Genomic DNA, 15,244 nt, shown 5'->3' with positions numbered 1-15,244 from the left:
TCTGTCCTAAAGGGCCAGTGGGAGCCAGTATCTAGTGAATGCCTCTCTGAAGCCTTGCAGCTGAGGTGACTTTTCAATCTACAAACTGATTGAATGGAGAACAGAAAACTGATTAGAAACTGAACCGGCTGCTGGTGTCCAGGTGTTGGTACTGGGGCTCTGCGGTTGCGGCCCCCATGAGGCGGTGCCGGGGCTGCCCCGTGCCGGGCACAGCCGGTCCCAGCCGGTTCCAGGCGGCTCCACCGGCCCCAGCGCAGGGCACAGCTGAGCCCCGCAGCCACGGGCGGGCGCCTCGGGGAAAGCCGGGCTGAGAAAGGGCAAAACGGTGCCCGGCAGCCAGGGCTGAGGGCAACGGGGTGAGAAACAGCCCGGCCAGCCCCGAGGGGGGAGCGGGAGGGGGCAGGGGGCTCCGGGCGCCCCCGCACAGACGCCCCCGCGGGCCCGGGGCAGCCCCCAGCGGGCGGGTGGTTCCCTGCGGCCCCTGGGAAGGGCCCAGCCGGAGCCGGGCACAGCTGAGGAGGAAGGGGGGCAGAGAGGGGCTGTATGGACTGACCACAGCCCTCCATTTCCCATCCCCTTGTGCTGCTTGGGGGAGAGGGAGTAGAGGAGTTTGGGATGTAGGAGTGAAGTTGAACCTGGGAAAAGGGGGAATGGCGGTAAAGGTGTTTTGGTTTTTGGCTGTGTTTCTCAACCTACAACTCTATTTGAATTGGCAAGAAACATTGTTTTTTCAATGTTTCCCCAAGCCGGGTCCGTTTTGTCAGTGATGGTAGACTGATAAGCAATGACCCTATCTTTATCCATGACTTTTTAATCTCATTTTCTCCCCTGTCCTTTGAGGAGGGGGAGTGAAAGAGCAGCTGGTTGGGTGTCTGGCAACCAGACAAGGCCAACCCACCACAGAAACTAAATCAAATTAACCAAGTTGAAATAAAATGACAATGTTTCCTTAAACACTGTACCAGATTCAAAATTTAGTTTGTAAAAGCTAGCCAATAGCATGTTTTCTATTAAAAGAGGCTTTACCCTTTTGTTCTGTAAAACTCCGGAGTAACTCCTCTCTAGCATTAAGCACCATTTCAGACTGGATTTACAAATGCTTAGCATAAGTTTTGCAGGTAGTGGTAAATATAACCAGGTAATCCAGTATGACACATAAGCATTGGATTTACCATTATGTGATAGAAATCTTAAAATTCTGCAGTAGTAATCGCAATATGCCAGCTGTGAGAGGAAACTATTAGCCTAAACCTTTCTTTCAAAAACTGTAACAAAGCAGGAGCCTGACATGCTGTGATGGAAGTATATTAAACCTAGTGCAGGTTAAAAGAATTTTTTTAAGCAGAATTATAGTTACTTTAATCTATTGTACAAACATTAACATTTGTATTTCTACTATGCATTGGGTTGCACTACCAGGAGCAGTGCAAATGTTTTTTATCTCAGTAGTTTCTCACATTACCTCGTGTGTAATTTCTGTTCTGTGGTTTCTTCTACTGATTCAAAGCAGCGTTAGGGACCCAGGTTTTACATCGCTCCAACAGAAGGTCCTAAGAGAAAGCTCAGTATTGTTAGCAGCTGCAGCAAAGCCCACACAGCAGTTCATTAATTTTAGTTGAAGTATAGCCTAGGGTTTCGCAGGCATGCTTTGTTAGTTTAATGAACTGGGGTAAATATCTTAAATACCCTAGTGGGTCTTATTTCAGGTTTGCGCATATTTCTGAGATAGTCCAATAGACTGAAGCCAATGCAAACAGTCAAACTTCTAGGGACAAGCCCTTACTTTCTAAATCATCCCTCTGACTAAGTCCTGTAAAAGCATCTCATTACAAATGGTATACCTGGTGAGGATGGTCCTGGTGTGGTGTAATTATATTTTGCAGGTTAAAGTGTCAGTTATGTGAGCACTTTCAAAAGGTGATAGTTAAACAACTAATGGGTGGTTATCTTTCCTGGAGAGCTCTCAATTTTCTGTAATGTACTTTGAAGTGAATTTTTACATGTCCCTCATGTTATCTACCACCAGTGACTTTGCATTCTATTGATTCCTCCAATATGCTTGCAGCCTTTTATTCCTGACATGTTCCTTGTGAAGGTGATACACTGAGGAGCAGCCTTTCAAAACTCTAGTGAGGAACAGCGTAGTGAAAGTATTTACCCACAGTTACAGCAGTCCAGTTGGCAAGTATCACAAGTGAGTGTCTAATACACCGCATTAATTTAGAGCTAAGACTGTCCAAGTAATGCTGTCCTGGGGTATTGATGCTGTACTATTTCAAAAGTACTAATCCATTATTTTTCTTCTGGGCTAATGTGCATTCTGACTGATGTTTCTGTTTACTACTGTATTTACTGAGGAAACTCTTTTCACTGGTCATTAGCAATTTATTAGTCAATTTATTAAACTGCACTATATTTCACGTCAAGCGTCACAGTTAACAGCAGTGTTCATACTCCTGGCATGATTTTCTGCTGCCTTATTTTACAATGTCTTGACAGGTTTTCTATGTCTTCGGGAACATTTGGATATCTCTTTTTTAAATTTCTTTTGCTGTTAAATGTAATTTTATAGCACCAACTGACAATAATTAATTATTCCCCCCCCTAAAATTTAAAGATTCTAAGCATTTCAGACTCACTGTTAGTTTCAGATAGAAGTTTAGATTTGTCATTGTCCCTACACTTAACATGGTATTTTCTCTGTCAGAATAGTTGGCTCTTCTACTTTTTCCATCTCACTTATGAAGGCAGTATTGCTTCAAAGCCATGAGTAGGACTTAATCTTGTTTATTCATACAACAGCATCGATTTCTGTATTAATAGTTCTTCTGGGCTAACACTAATATCTGTTGTTTAGTGCTCTGTTACTTACGTAGCAAAAATGAAAACTGGTGTTAAAGTCACCTTTTAAAGAATTTTTGACGTTCTGGTACTGTAAGTCTTGGTCTCTGGGGGAGGTGGGAAGAAGGAGAAGGTAAAGCACATCTCTCTAGACTCGTAAATCATTGTTTTAAACATGCTTTTCTAACTTCTAAATTTTGGGAGGTAGACAGATATTGCTGTTGTTTTACTCTATCATTAAATTGTTTTCTGGTAGTACTTTTCTTTGTGTCTTTCAGGTATGATCTCTTTAAATTCCTGTCCTATAAAAGCAGTTTCTTAATGTCAGCAGTAAGTCATTGCCTTTCACATTTGCCTCAGTAGGTTCCAGGCTTCTCCCGAAAGTTGGGTTTTTTTCTTTTTGTGAACAGCTTATTCCTCAGAAAAACTATGCCTCAAATACCCTGAACAGTAAAACTGTATTTTTCCCTTCTGCTTAAATAAGCTTGCCACTTACATCCTAATCTTTTGTCACTGTGTATGTTAGAAAATGAGAGGCTTTGCAGGCTGTAGGTCATTTATCTAGCACAGGTCTCGCGAAGTTTCAGCCCCTTCAGCTTCTTCTGCCTAATCAAGGTTTCTCAGATTTGCCACATTGATTTCAAAGTGTATGAAGTTATCTTTCTTTTTTTAAATTCTGACACCAGAGTTTGAGTTCACTTAAGCTACTAAAAGAACTGAATATCCTGTTATTTATGATTTTAAAACACATTCTTAGAAACTCAACTGCAAGAATGAGTCACTTATTTTTCTCTTGGAAAAAAAGCCCATAATAACTGGGAAAAGCTGCAGCTGGCGCTGTAGAGTTTTACAGACAAAACAGCAAACCTATATAGGACACATGACGTATTTAATATTTCACTAACAGTTTGGACCAACTCTTTGACTGATAACAGTCACCATTACACTGCTGAAGTCCATTTACAATGTCAACTAACATCAGCTGCTTCTCTAGCTGCCTGATAAGGTAATATAGTTTATTTTTCTGGCTAAAACCCACCTTTTAAAAAACTATTTTTGACTAAACAATTTTATATGTCCAAATCCACTGAAACTAATGGCTCTAATTCAGTTTTTACAAATGTGGTTATACTTGGTAATAAAGTATTTAAAGTTTACATTAGTTTTGACTTTAAAACCATCGTTATTGGAGCATCCTCACAAAACTTGATTTAGATTAAGCATTTTGCTCAATCAGAAGAAATTCTGAAGGCTAGCCACAAAATTTGTTTTCTACAGGGTATATTAGTTAGAATATTCACAACTTCTTAAACAACTGGGTATTACTTTGCCTTTTCCAGTGTAGCACAGAATAATTTAAAATGGGGGTTTTTTTCCTAATTCAATCAAATAATGAAACATTAAAATGCATAGAAGGAAATATCTAATATAAGGATTTTTTTTTAATATTAAAGCCCCATGTATACGTGATCTGCTCTAAGAGCTGCAGTAATGTACAGAGGAAACAAAGTTAGAATTGTAAGGTTAGAATTCATTTACTCAATCTTACTTTAAATACAACTGAAGGGCTACATGACTATGCATTCTAGCAAGGTTCTGTGGGAGAGATTTGGTTTTTGAGGCACGTCAATAAAGCCTGTAGGCTAAAACTGAAAAGTAAGTATCATTATAATGGTTGGTTTTTTTCATTAGGTAACTATTTCATTTCACTGTTTTTGTTATTTTATTTCAAATGTTGTATTTCTCTATTTAATTGTTCTGTAAATAAAACCGTATATAATCCAAAACCCTTTGAATTTCAGTGGTACTTGAATCTAACCACTAGATACGAACCCAATTCTTTCTTCTTTTCTCTCAGTTCCTGTATTTCTTTGCTCCCACTCATCAAAGGAGTGGCTCTAGTTTGGATGTGGCCAAAGTGTAATACGAATCAGACACAGGAGAAATCCAGGATGGTGACTTATGATTAGTCTATGTACTTGGTAGTGATGACTGCAATTTGTGTTTCTGGACGTCTTTACTATTTCCCCAAATATACTAACATGAGGTGTTCTTCAGTGTTCAGTTTAGCTTTTGATTACTCAATGTATCAGATGTTCTTCCTCCCCAGAAACGGCCTGTTATCACTTTCGCTTTATCTCACAGCACACTAAAAAAACGCTCAGGTAAAGCCTCAGACTATTTTGTGAACAGCACTGAGTTCTAATACAGCTCTTAGCTGACCAGCACTGTTTTCAGCCAGTTATCCTTCGACTGACAAGCTCCTTAATTTTCTTTCTAAGCATTCCGGAATAGCTAACTGAGGGACTCCCCTCCTGGCTCCTTCCCTGTTTTCCCCTAACTAAAGATCTGATTCTTCATGCTGAATAGTTCCTTGTACTCTGCACTGTCCATTAATTATCTTTTGATTGACTCCCAGCTCTGCCAGCCGCTTTCTCCATTCACTCTTTCAGAACTTAACTTCAGCTCATATCAAACTCTTCTTCATTAATGACTATCGCTGTCTCACTGCGATAGCTTCTCAGAGCTCTTGACTCCTCAGACTAGATCACGTGTACATGTCTCAAATGAATTTAATTCCCATTTGCGATCTTGCCAAGAGGCTACAGCAAATTTCTGTGAGTTACTGTGGCCACAAGCCATCATTTCAAATGCAAACAGTCATTTGCTTTACTGTAGCCTTTAATTAGTATGCAATTAACCTGGATCTGTCATCACTACATAGCTATTATTATTAATAATTCCGTGCTAGCCAGGGCAGTTGGGTTTCTCTTATGTTTCCTCAAATAGCACTAACAGTAGAATTCTGAGCACTTCAGAAAGCCAGACTGTGCCCAGATTCTTAATGTTCTCTGTCCTTTGGGGAAGCCTAATTAGAAGAGTTGGAGAATTTCAAATAGAAAGAAAGAGGGTAGCAATTATAATTAAACATAAACATTTGTCTCCAGAAAGAGTTCAAAGGAAGTTAGACTTCCTCCGTGGTTTACCATGCATTTAACCAAAACATTCTGTACAGTAAAGATAAACCTGTTAGAATATATAATATGTAGTAAAGAAAATGGGAATCACTCCCATGAAAAGTCATCCTAACAGCAGATTCTGTATTGTACCAGCGATCACTGGCTCTTTGCCTCTTTTCACATTAGGTGCTTTGGTTTCAGAGGCAAAGTGTTCAGGAGCAAGATTAACCAAAAATGCTTTGATCCTCTCTTGGATCCACATCTTGTCTGGGGAAAGGAGGAGTTAGGAAAGTTGTTGTTTGGCTCCATATTTAAATGATCTCAGTACTACCTAAGCATGATATGATTACACAGAATACTAAATCTGCATGTTGATCCAGATGTAGACCTTTGTTCTGAAATTATCGTTATGGAAGTACAAACACTATCTCTACTTCCTAAGATCAGTGTAATAGGAAATAATGACTTCTTGACTATTCAGAATAATTTCCTTACACAGTATGTAATTACACAATAGGAAAAGAGCAGAAATATGCAACTGAGATGCAAGAGATTGGGGGTGGGTTCTAATGCTGTCCCTATCATTCTCATCCACAGGAAGGATCTGTGGCCCAAACCCTTGGCTTTAAGAGTTTCTAGTCAGAAAAAGCAGGTTGAGACTGTGAGAATGTGGCAACACTGTGAACACAGTAGTGTGCAGCAATACCTTTACTTAGCGTTGGCTGTTAGCTCCTGATCTGAAAGCTGTATTAGGCTCATGCTTTACCCACATTTGCTAGTCCTTCTAAGGGGCAGGCACAATTAACCCAGCTTTAACCTTGTTCCTTAGAGAGCCCCACCTCCACACTGCACCAAATTGTGGATCTGTGCCCTCTCTCTAGCCAGCTCATCTATCCCTGACACAGCATTGCCTGAGTGAGGAGACATGCTTAGCTGCCATTAGTTGCCATTTCCTGCACACCATTCATTTTTTAGCTTATTGGTCATGTAATAAGCTAAAAATAAGCTTCATTAGTAATCTTTCTTCTCCTTTGTGTAGTCTCCAGCATAGGGCTGAGAAGAATGAAAGAAGAAAATCAGTGCAAGTTCAGCAATGTAACAGTGGCTCCCCTTCCCACATTTGGAAGTGCAGATTCATCCAAGTTGTTCTAAATTAAGACAGTAAGTGAGAAAAGCATGTTTTCCATGGACTGGTCTTAAACCAAACATCTCAATCCATCAATGTATAAAGGTACTCAAGTTTTAATGACGCAAAACCCAGGAGAAGCAGTGATTAAGCTTATGCAGATGGGCTACATATCTAACCACTTAATTACATGTAGAAACAATTGTTTAGATATTCAGTTGTTCTATTAAAAAATTGTGGGCACTGTGTTAGCTTATTCTATTATAATTTTTAGCTTGGAGATATAAACTTTAAAAAAAAAAAAAAAGCAGGAAATGAAGCATGAGTGAGACAATACACTAGGAAGATGTTCTGTACTGAAGACAGGTGCTCCTGGAATGCAGTGTCCATTCATGCTACTCTCTCTGTTGGCGGAGGAGATGGGTAGCTTAAGATGAGCCTCTGTACTTCATATGGTGCTGTGGGCATGTGTTTCATTTTAAAGTTTTTATCAACATGAGGACAAAGGAAAGGGAGAAAAATAATAAAAAACAGTTCATGCAGTGCCATCTTGTATTATTAGAACTGTATGCTAAGTAAATGTGAGCTAAAGCCCTAAGATGTTTTCATTTGCAAGCTCAGAAAAACAGGTATTTTGTATGGAAGAAATGTGCAAAAAGCCTGACACATTATGATAACCTATATGTATCCTGGTCTCTTTGTTTTTCACATTGTACTGGCCTTTTTTCTAAGGAATTATTACTGCTTTTTAAATAAATTTATGAGGTATGTTTGGGAAGAAAAAATAATTGGTTGACACTTTTTTTTCCCTTTTTTTCTGGATGGCTGTATACTAACAAGAAACATTTTTTTGAAATTATTTTTTTCCTGAGCCACTTCTTTTTTAATTTACTTTAATATTTAAACAAAGCTTTCATTCAAAACATGGGAAAGGAATGAGGAAGGGGTTCAAGATTATGCTTTCAAAGAGTCAGTCTTTTAGTATGAGTCTACAGTAAAAAAAATACTTAGAGGTTTCAACAAAAGTGTAATTTTACTTCTGCAAATACCTTTCTCCCAGAATCTGTACAGCTTTTTCCAATTACATTCCAAGGTCACGTTCAGCCTTCAAGATCTGATTTCACATTTTTATGGACATGTTCCTGGTAGCAAATCTCTGAAGAGAAGCACTGGTATTTCTTGTCAGTGTTGAAATTAGAGGATGGTGTGTTATTTTGCTCTTGTGGTTTCAGACAAAACTAGTAATAAAGCATTTAGCTCCATCTAAGTCTCTGGAGTGTTGTAGACTCCTCAGAGGCAGAACCATAACCCAGGAGATTCCCTTTCTGCAGAAAAAGATAATAAAAAACAAACAAACAAAAAAAAAAAGAATAATTCAGCTTTGAGAGGTAACATCACACTGAATGATCTTAGGAAGAGACTTGCAAATCTGTTTATCTGCTAAGTCACTGTTTTTTCTTCTCTGAAAGGGGATTTCCTTCATAATTTTTCTAATTACCTAATATTCATGAATGACTTAATGGCCAGAAACTGGATGATTCTTCTTTCATAAAAAATGCTGAAAAGATTGTGGGAGAGGAAAAGTCCAGAAAAAAAGTGCACTCTCACGTAGAGAATATTTTGCTTGGTCTGGAGGATAAAATGCCCTCTTAGTTATAAAGGCGACCACAGGTTCACGTTCAAAAAGCCCCATATGGCCAGAGACCTGGGCTGCCTCTTGGGATGTATTTCTTGTTTTCATTTTACCATCTGTCCTCTAAAGTGTTCTTAGCAGTGTAGTTCCATGCAAAGTTTGCTGTTTAGTCCATAAAACAGCAACATTTTTACCTTAAATTTGACCCATCTTCAATCCATTCCATTTCTGCCCCTCTTAAAGCATGGATTCCAGACCCAGGAATCACTTCCTATTCTCTTTTCTTCCTTCACAGCATCATTTTTCACAAACAGTGATGGAAAGGAATGGTAGGTGACTCTCATCGAGTCAGTCCACACTAGGAAGGAGGTTTCTGTGGCCTTCTGCCCCATAGCTGAGCTACTGCTTCTTGGAAAGGGATTCACTTTCTTAGAATCCCTGTCTTTGAAAAAGTTGATTGTACTTACTTATCTGTTGGAGAGGTGCTTTATTTTTAGATGCGGAGTCAGAATATTAGCTAACAGCATTTAACTACACAGGTATACAAGAGCTGGTATAAATCTAGAATAACTATACATTTTCAGTTGTTCATTGCTGTATTTCTCATCTATTCATAATTCTAATGAAGCTTCATCTCTAACAATAACATGGAAAGGATCAGATTATCAGCTTGATCTTGGTAACATTCACAGGCTGGAAAAATATCCTCTGAAGCCAAGTACAACTGCATCACTCAGCCTGGACCAAAAATTTAAAACCATCTACAAAAACTTTAATTTGAAGATACTATTAAGCAATGATTTATGAGCTACAAAATCAGTAGTATCATAAAAGTTATATATAAAAAAGGGAAAACAGAATTATATTTTCTAATTCTGGTTTAGGATTTCATAAAGTAGTTTATATCTCTGTTTTCCTCACTAGGTATTGTATTTCTAGTTCAACTCATTATGATTTAGCTACGTGAGGATAATGCATTTTTCTTGATTTAAGCCACTATAGTATTAGTAGCACAGTTGGAAATGTTCTTCCATAAATATGCATATAGTACCTTCCTCACATATGTTAGAATAACATCCACAAAAATGGTAGCAAGGTTTTGATGTTCTGTTAATTTGAGCCAGAAATGCTATCAAAATTTAATTAAAATATATTTGACTGACAAGTAATATACTCTAAATGACACAGCTAATTACTGTTAATTAGTTCAGAATTAATTATAAAATTACATGTTTATATCGAGTAGTATGCATCAAAGTGTAAATGGTCATTCGGAGGACTTAATTTATAGTTCCAGAAAAAGAAAAAATCTACAGGCAGAGACACAGGCAAATCTGGTCTTGAAAAAGATAAATCCATGAACAGAAGTATTTCTGCATCTAATGATACACTTCACATTGCTTGTTGAAATAGGCCAGTATTTGCAACATATTAGAAGCAAGTAAAACAGCAGCAATTACAGTTCTCTGGCTCTGAGACTGAGCAGTTTTGTTGGCTCTATTTGAATTACCCTACGTAATTAAAATTTCCAAATTTTCTTTGGGAAAAGAGTAATAAACTTACATAAGATTCTTCTGAAAAAAAATCTCAGTTTATCTTGGTAGAATTTTTTCTTTTTTTTTTTTTTTTAACAATGCAAAGCTTCCCTTTAGACTAGTACAAAGCTTTCAGTGAGGGTAAAATAAATTAATATCTGAGTGTGTGTAACTGTATATACTCAGATAAATTTTAAAGGTATGTGAGACAGTATATTCAGCTATATTGGACAGCTAGAATATGTGAGAAAAAGAACTCCTTTTATCCTCCTATGTTCTTTTGCTTGTGTTTGCACTAGAGGTCATGCCAAGGACCGAGCTGAAACCCAGCATGCTTCCGATCTGTCATCTTCATATCCCATTTCAAGGTGCAGGACTGTGTTATATACCCACAGTGCTGTAAGAATTATTTGAGCTCCAGTTGCCTTTTAGTATTACTGGCATTGCAGGAGACAGTGGAAGAAAAGCCTTGCAACCAGCATATCTGCCCATGGCTCTGTACAAAGGATCGAATAAATGTTCATCAATTGCAAGTAAGTGTGTATTTGATTTTGCAGTTTTACCCCTAGAACCATACTCTGGTGCTCATCTCAAGCCTCTAAATGAGCATAGACTAATATTCATGCAGCACATTCACGAATCCAATTCAATATACCCAGAAGGGTAGTTTTGGCCTTCATTCAAAACATTAGAAATGTATCTATTAGAAACGTATCTTTTGATTTAGTGGCATATTCTGAAAATGCAGCACAGAATGCCATTTGATGTATCACAGTGACATGCAATTTCTTTTAAAAGGTAAGAAAGTCTGACTGAGAGCCCTTTTACTGACAGTTAAAAATTTGATGAACTTAAAACAAAATGGTATTTTCCTATAGGGGTCGGGGGGGGGTTGAGCTGCCTGCTAAAAATTAAAATTCTCTCACAGAATAAAGTAGTGTAAAAGAAAAAAACTGCTACAAAGAAACCCACTCCCTGCAAATTTCTTCTCTAAAGGCCTGGTTTCTTGGACAAAATTATCTACTTTTGTTATTCAGAAGAGAAAATTCAATAATCTAACATAGTCTTGGGTTTACAATGGGAGGAAGGTGCTGCTTATTAGCAAAAGCACATGTTACACAGTGTGATCACACAGTTGTGTAGCTTTACAGAGGCTTTGTTCAAACTTCATTTAATGCGTGTCTCTAGCCTTAAAATATACTGTTGTCTGGAGTGTTCTATAGAGTCCTATCAGTTGCATTGCAGCTACACTACATGTGTATTTGATCTGGGTTTTCTTATAACTTGAAAAATTATAAAAAAGTAATGTGTTGAATTTATTTTCAACTAGGCATATCTGGCTGTTGTTAATTAAACAAAAATATCTTGCTTCCTAAGCAGATACAATAAATGTAAAAAAAAAACCACAAAAAAAACCCCCAACAAAACCCAAACACCCTCCCTTCTGCCCCAAAAAAACCCAAAAGTAAAATGACCTTCCTAAATGTTATGTATGGTTTATAAACATTTTTTTCCAGCTACAAGCTGTTTATGTGGTTGAAAGAATAGTGCCAAATCATAACTGATATTTAACATGTTTCTTTGCCATGAGTTAATGCCTAAGTTGATCGTGTATTAAAACCATGCTATTGACACAGCAAAGGGGGAGACAATAGATCTTCACCTTATCTCCTTATGAGATGCTCAGAAAGCACAGTGTAGGCAAATCCTGGGAATTTGGGTTTTTTAACTAGATTTAACTGCAGTTTAAATAGTTAGTACAGAATGAGCCAAACTAACCTTTGATAGAAAGGATGAAAAGAAATAAAATTTTATAATATCTAAAAGCACAGGTATGATATTGTGCCATATTCGTTTACACCAGTTTTGCTTTTAAGTTTCACCTGAGATGTAAAGCTGAGCCTGGAACAAATTAGTATACATGAATAAAGCTGTAACATTAATTCAGATTAAAATATATTCTATCTGCATTTCAGCAACTGCAATGCCAGCCAGAAAATGAAAGTGATAGGAAAACGACTTCAAACAAAAATCAAGTTGACAATCCTATTTTCATGGAACATGGTGGCTTCTTACCTTTCTGCATTCCCAGTCAAAACCAACTTCATATGTGAATCATTTTCTAAAATGTAAGGTCATATTACAGAACAGTTTATTCCATGTGCATGTAAAGTTTGTAGCATCTTCCAAAAAAGGGAATAATTGGGCATGTAAGATTAACCTCTCAGAGTACTTTTATTTCTCAGACAGTTTATTCCTATACATACTTCTACTTTTTTTGTGCATATATTTCTCTTTCCTGCCGTAAACATTGCCCCACAATTGGCCACACAAAATTAAATCATTTACTGGATTTGTGGCTCAGTTGATTGAGGTCCCTGGGTCTCTCTGCACTCCTGGCAGCCATCTTATTTGGTCTGTTACTGTCATTCACTGTCATTTCCACTTGGCTGGTGCCTGCAACAGGTCAGATTACTGGATGTGCTCAAAATATGATATGAAAGAGAGGGCTGTGATTCCGATACTGATGGGCAGTGCTCTGCTTGCCAAAGCCATCTGAGGAGATCTTGGTAAATGCAGTTTCCTCAGGCTGTTTGGGGAGTCAGAGGAAGAAACAACGGTAAATAGAAGGGCCATCTGTCTACATTTACTAATGAGGCTATGCTTTCTGAAATCTGTTTCCACTACATGGGTATTGTTAAAGCCACGAGTTCGTTTACTGACACAGGATTATTTTAACATAATTAGCTTTTTTAAACCTAGACCAAGTTGTGCACCATTTCACCTATCTGTTATACCTTCACTTTTCTTCTGTTCTGTTCATCTATTTATTTTCAGATTTTGGAGTGTTAGATTTAATTGTGCAGCCCTACTTCCACTACCATAACTGTCCCATTTTCTCACACAATAACTACATTATTTGGAGAAAATGCCAAGGGTGTTTTTTTCATAGCAGCTTAGTGAAATAGCTCAAAATATTTAATATATATGCTATTAAAGAACTTGACAACTTGTAGAAGAAGTTGGAATATTTCAGGGCCAGTAGCTCTCTGATTCAGAAACACAGCAACTTCAGCAGCATTCTGCTGTCACTGCACTGCTGTGGCTTTAAACATATTCATAAAAATAATAAAAAAAATGTTGGTATGCTAATAATAAGAGAAAAAACTAATTCTGGATGAAATTAGACTTATAAAATAAAAATGGTGACATCTCAAGGTATCAGTATTGATCGGCTTTTTTTTTACAACAGAACCTAAGAAAAAAATGATAAAATAAAATGTATATTTCTGTAAAAAAATATCTCTGAGCCTCCATGGGACTTTGTAGCTCATTTCATCCAATGTCTGAAGTCAGATTTATTGGCAATGCAGCATAAAATGTGAATTGGCATGATGTTAACCAATCTGCCTTTGACGTCAGAATAGAAATAGTAAGTAAGCTCACATGTCACTGTTCTAAGAGGTTTAATGTAGATGACATAGAACAGACAGCGGTGAAAATCCTGATGTATATGTAGTAGGAAGTCTTCCACAAGTGGACAAACCTGACTCCTACTAGTCATATTTCTACAGTCCTAGCAGGTTTTGTGGTGATCTAGAATAAGCGCTTAGTATGTCATAAGAAAAAAAGAAGGTACTTAACTATCCTCAGTTTTGTAAGGAGGATCATGTCTGTACACCCCTTCCTTTTTAAATAACTTAGTGTAGATGCATCTGATCATAAAGGTTACAACTTGTACCATTTTCGCATCAAAAAAGAATGTGGTTAAAAATAAATTAGCCTTTCTTTTACATCCACATATGGTTATAGTGCTAATATGATTTCTAAAACCATTTTTATGCTCTCCTTGCACAATTGTAATATATAAGATATCAAAATGTCATTCCATCAAGTAGCTGAATTTCTTCTGCTGGAAGAATTATTTGGGAAAGTCTGAAATGCACTTCAGAGGACATGCAAAGATTCATTTTTCCATTATAAACAGCAAATTATTTCTGAGAAATGTTTTAGGGAAACTTCAGCTTATTTGATTTCAACACTTAGAAAGTGTGGCAGAAAAATGGGTAGCTTGTGGCATTAAAGCCTGACTAAAGACTAGCGAAAGGCTGCATCTCTGGTCTCAGAAAAGTAATGAAAGAGGCATGTTACAAAAATAATTTGATGTGGCTAATCACTACTAAGAAAAAATAAGAATAATCTATGAACGCTAAAATCGCTGTGAAGAAAACAATTTTCAAGGCATTTGTAAAGACTGATTCAAAAAGAACAATAATAAAGGTGGTATTTTTCCTTACTTGTTATGACCCAATATGAATGAACATTTTTCTGTTCAGAAAGTTTCTGAATATTTCTTGCGCATGATGTTTCTCCTCTTGTGCCCATTACTCTACATGTCTTTTTTTTCTTATGGCAAAAGCCAAGAATTCCTTTTCTCTGTTCAGATCATGTATTTCCTAGCCTCACAGGACTGTTCTGGGCTCTGGAGAATATGAATGTCATAGTTGATGCTTAGAGAAGAGGTTGACAGTGAATGTTTCTGAGGGTCTGTTAATGTATACCTTCTTTCAGCTGTGATCTGGGAGTGTGAAGAGAATTTAAGTGAGCAGAGCTGGTTCCATTGACATGTTTCTTCCATGTCTCACTGATCTCTCTTTGCCCATAGAGTCAAAATTCAGAGTAGACAATTGTAGATCCTATGGTATATGGAAATGGAAAATGGAAAAAGGAAAACCTATGGTATATGCAGTTCTCTAATGAATGTACTGGACACCTTGAGCTGTCACCTAATTTTACCTCAAAAAGCCTACCACATCCTCTTTGCTCCCCTTAGAAATAGAGGGCTTAGAAAAAGGGAGTATGATGTCTTTAGATGGCATCTTCATCTCTCACAACCTTTCTACATCTAGCAGGAGAAGCACAATAGCATGTGGGAAGATTTTGGAAGAAGACAGGAAGGTAAGGGGTTATTCACAGACCAAAACAGATCATTCTTTTAGGTATCAGGTATTAATTAATGATTTTTCCAAAGCAAATAGATTTGGGGAGATGCTGCTGCTATTAGTGTCATGCCATTTGCCTACATGAAGCTTTTCACCTGCATTTCATGTAATATGATGAGTTGCAGCAGAAATTCAAATGACAACCA

This window comes from Falco rusticolus, chromosome 3, assembly GCF_015220075.1.
Source record: "Falco rusticolus isolate bFalRus1 chromosome 3, bFalRus1.pri, whole genome shotgun sequence".
Taxonomy (NCBI): Eukaryota; Metazoa; Chordata; class Aves; order Falconiformes; family Falconidae; genus Falco; species Falco rusticolus.
The sequence above is the reverse complement of the archived record's forward strand: the minus strand, read 5'-3'. Positions refer to the sequence as shown.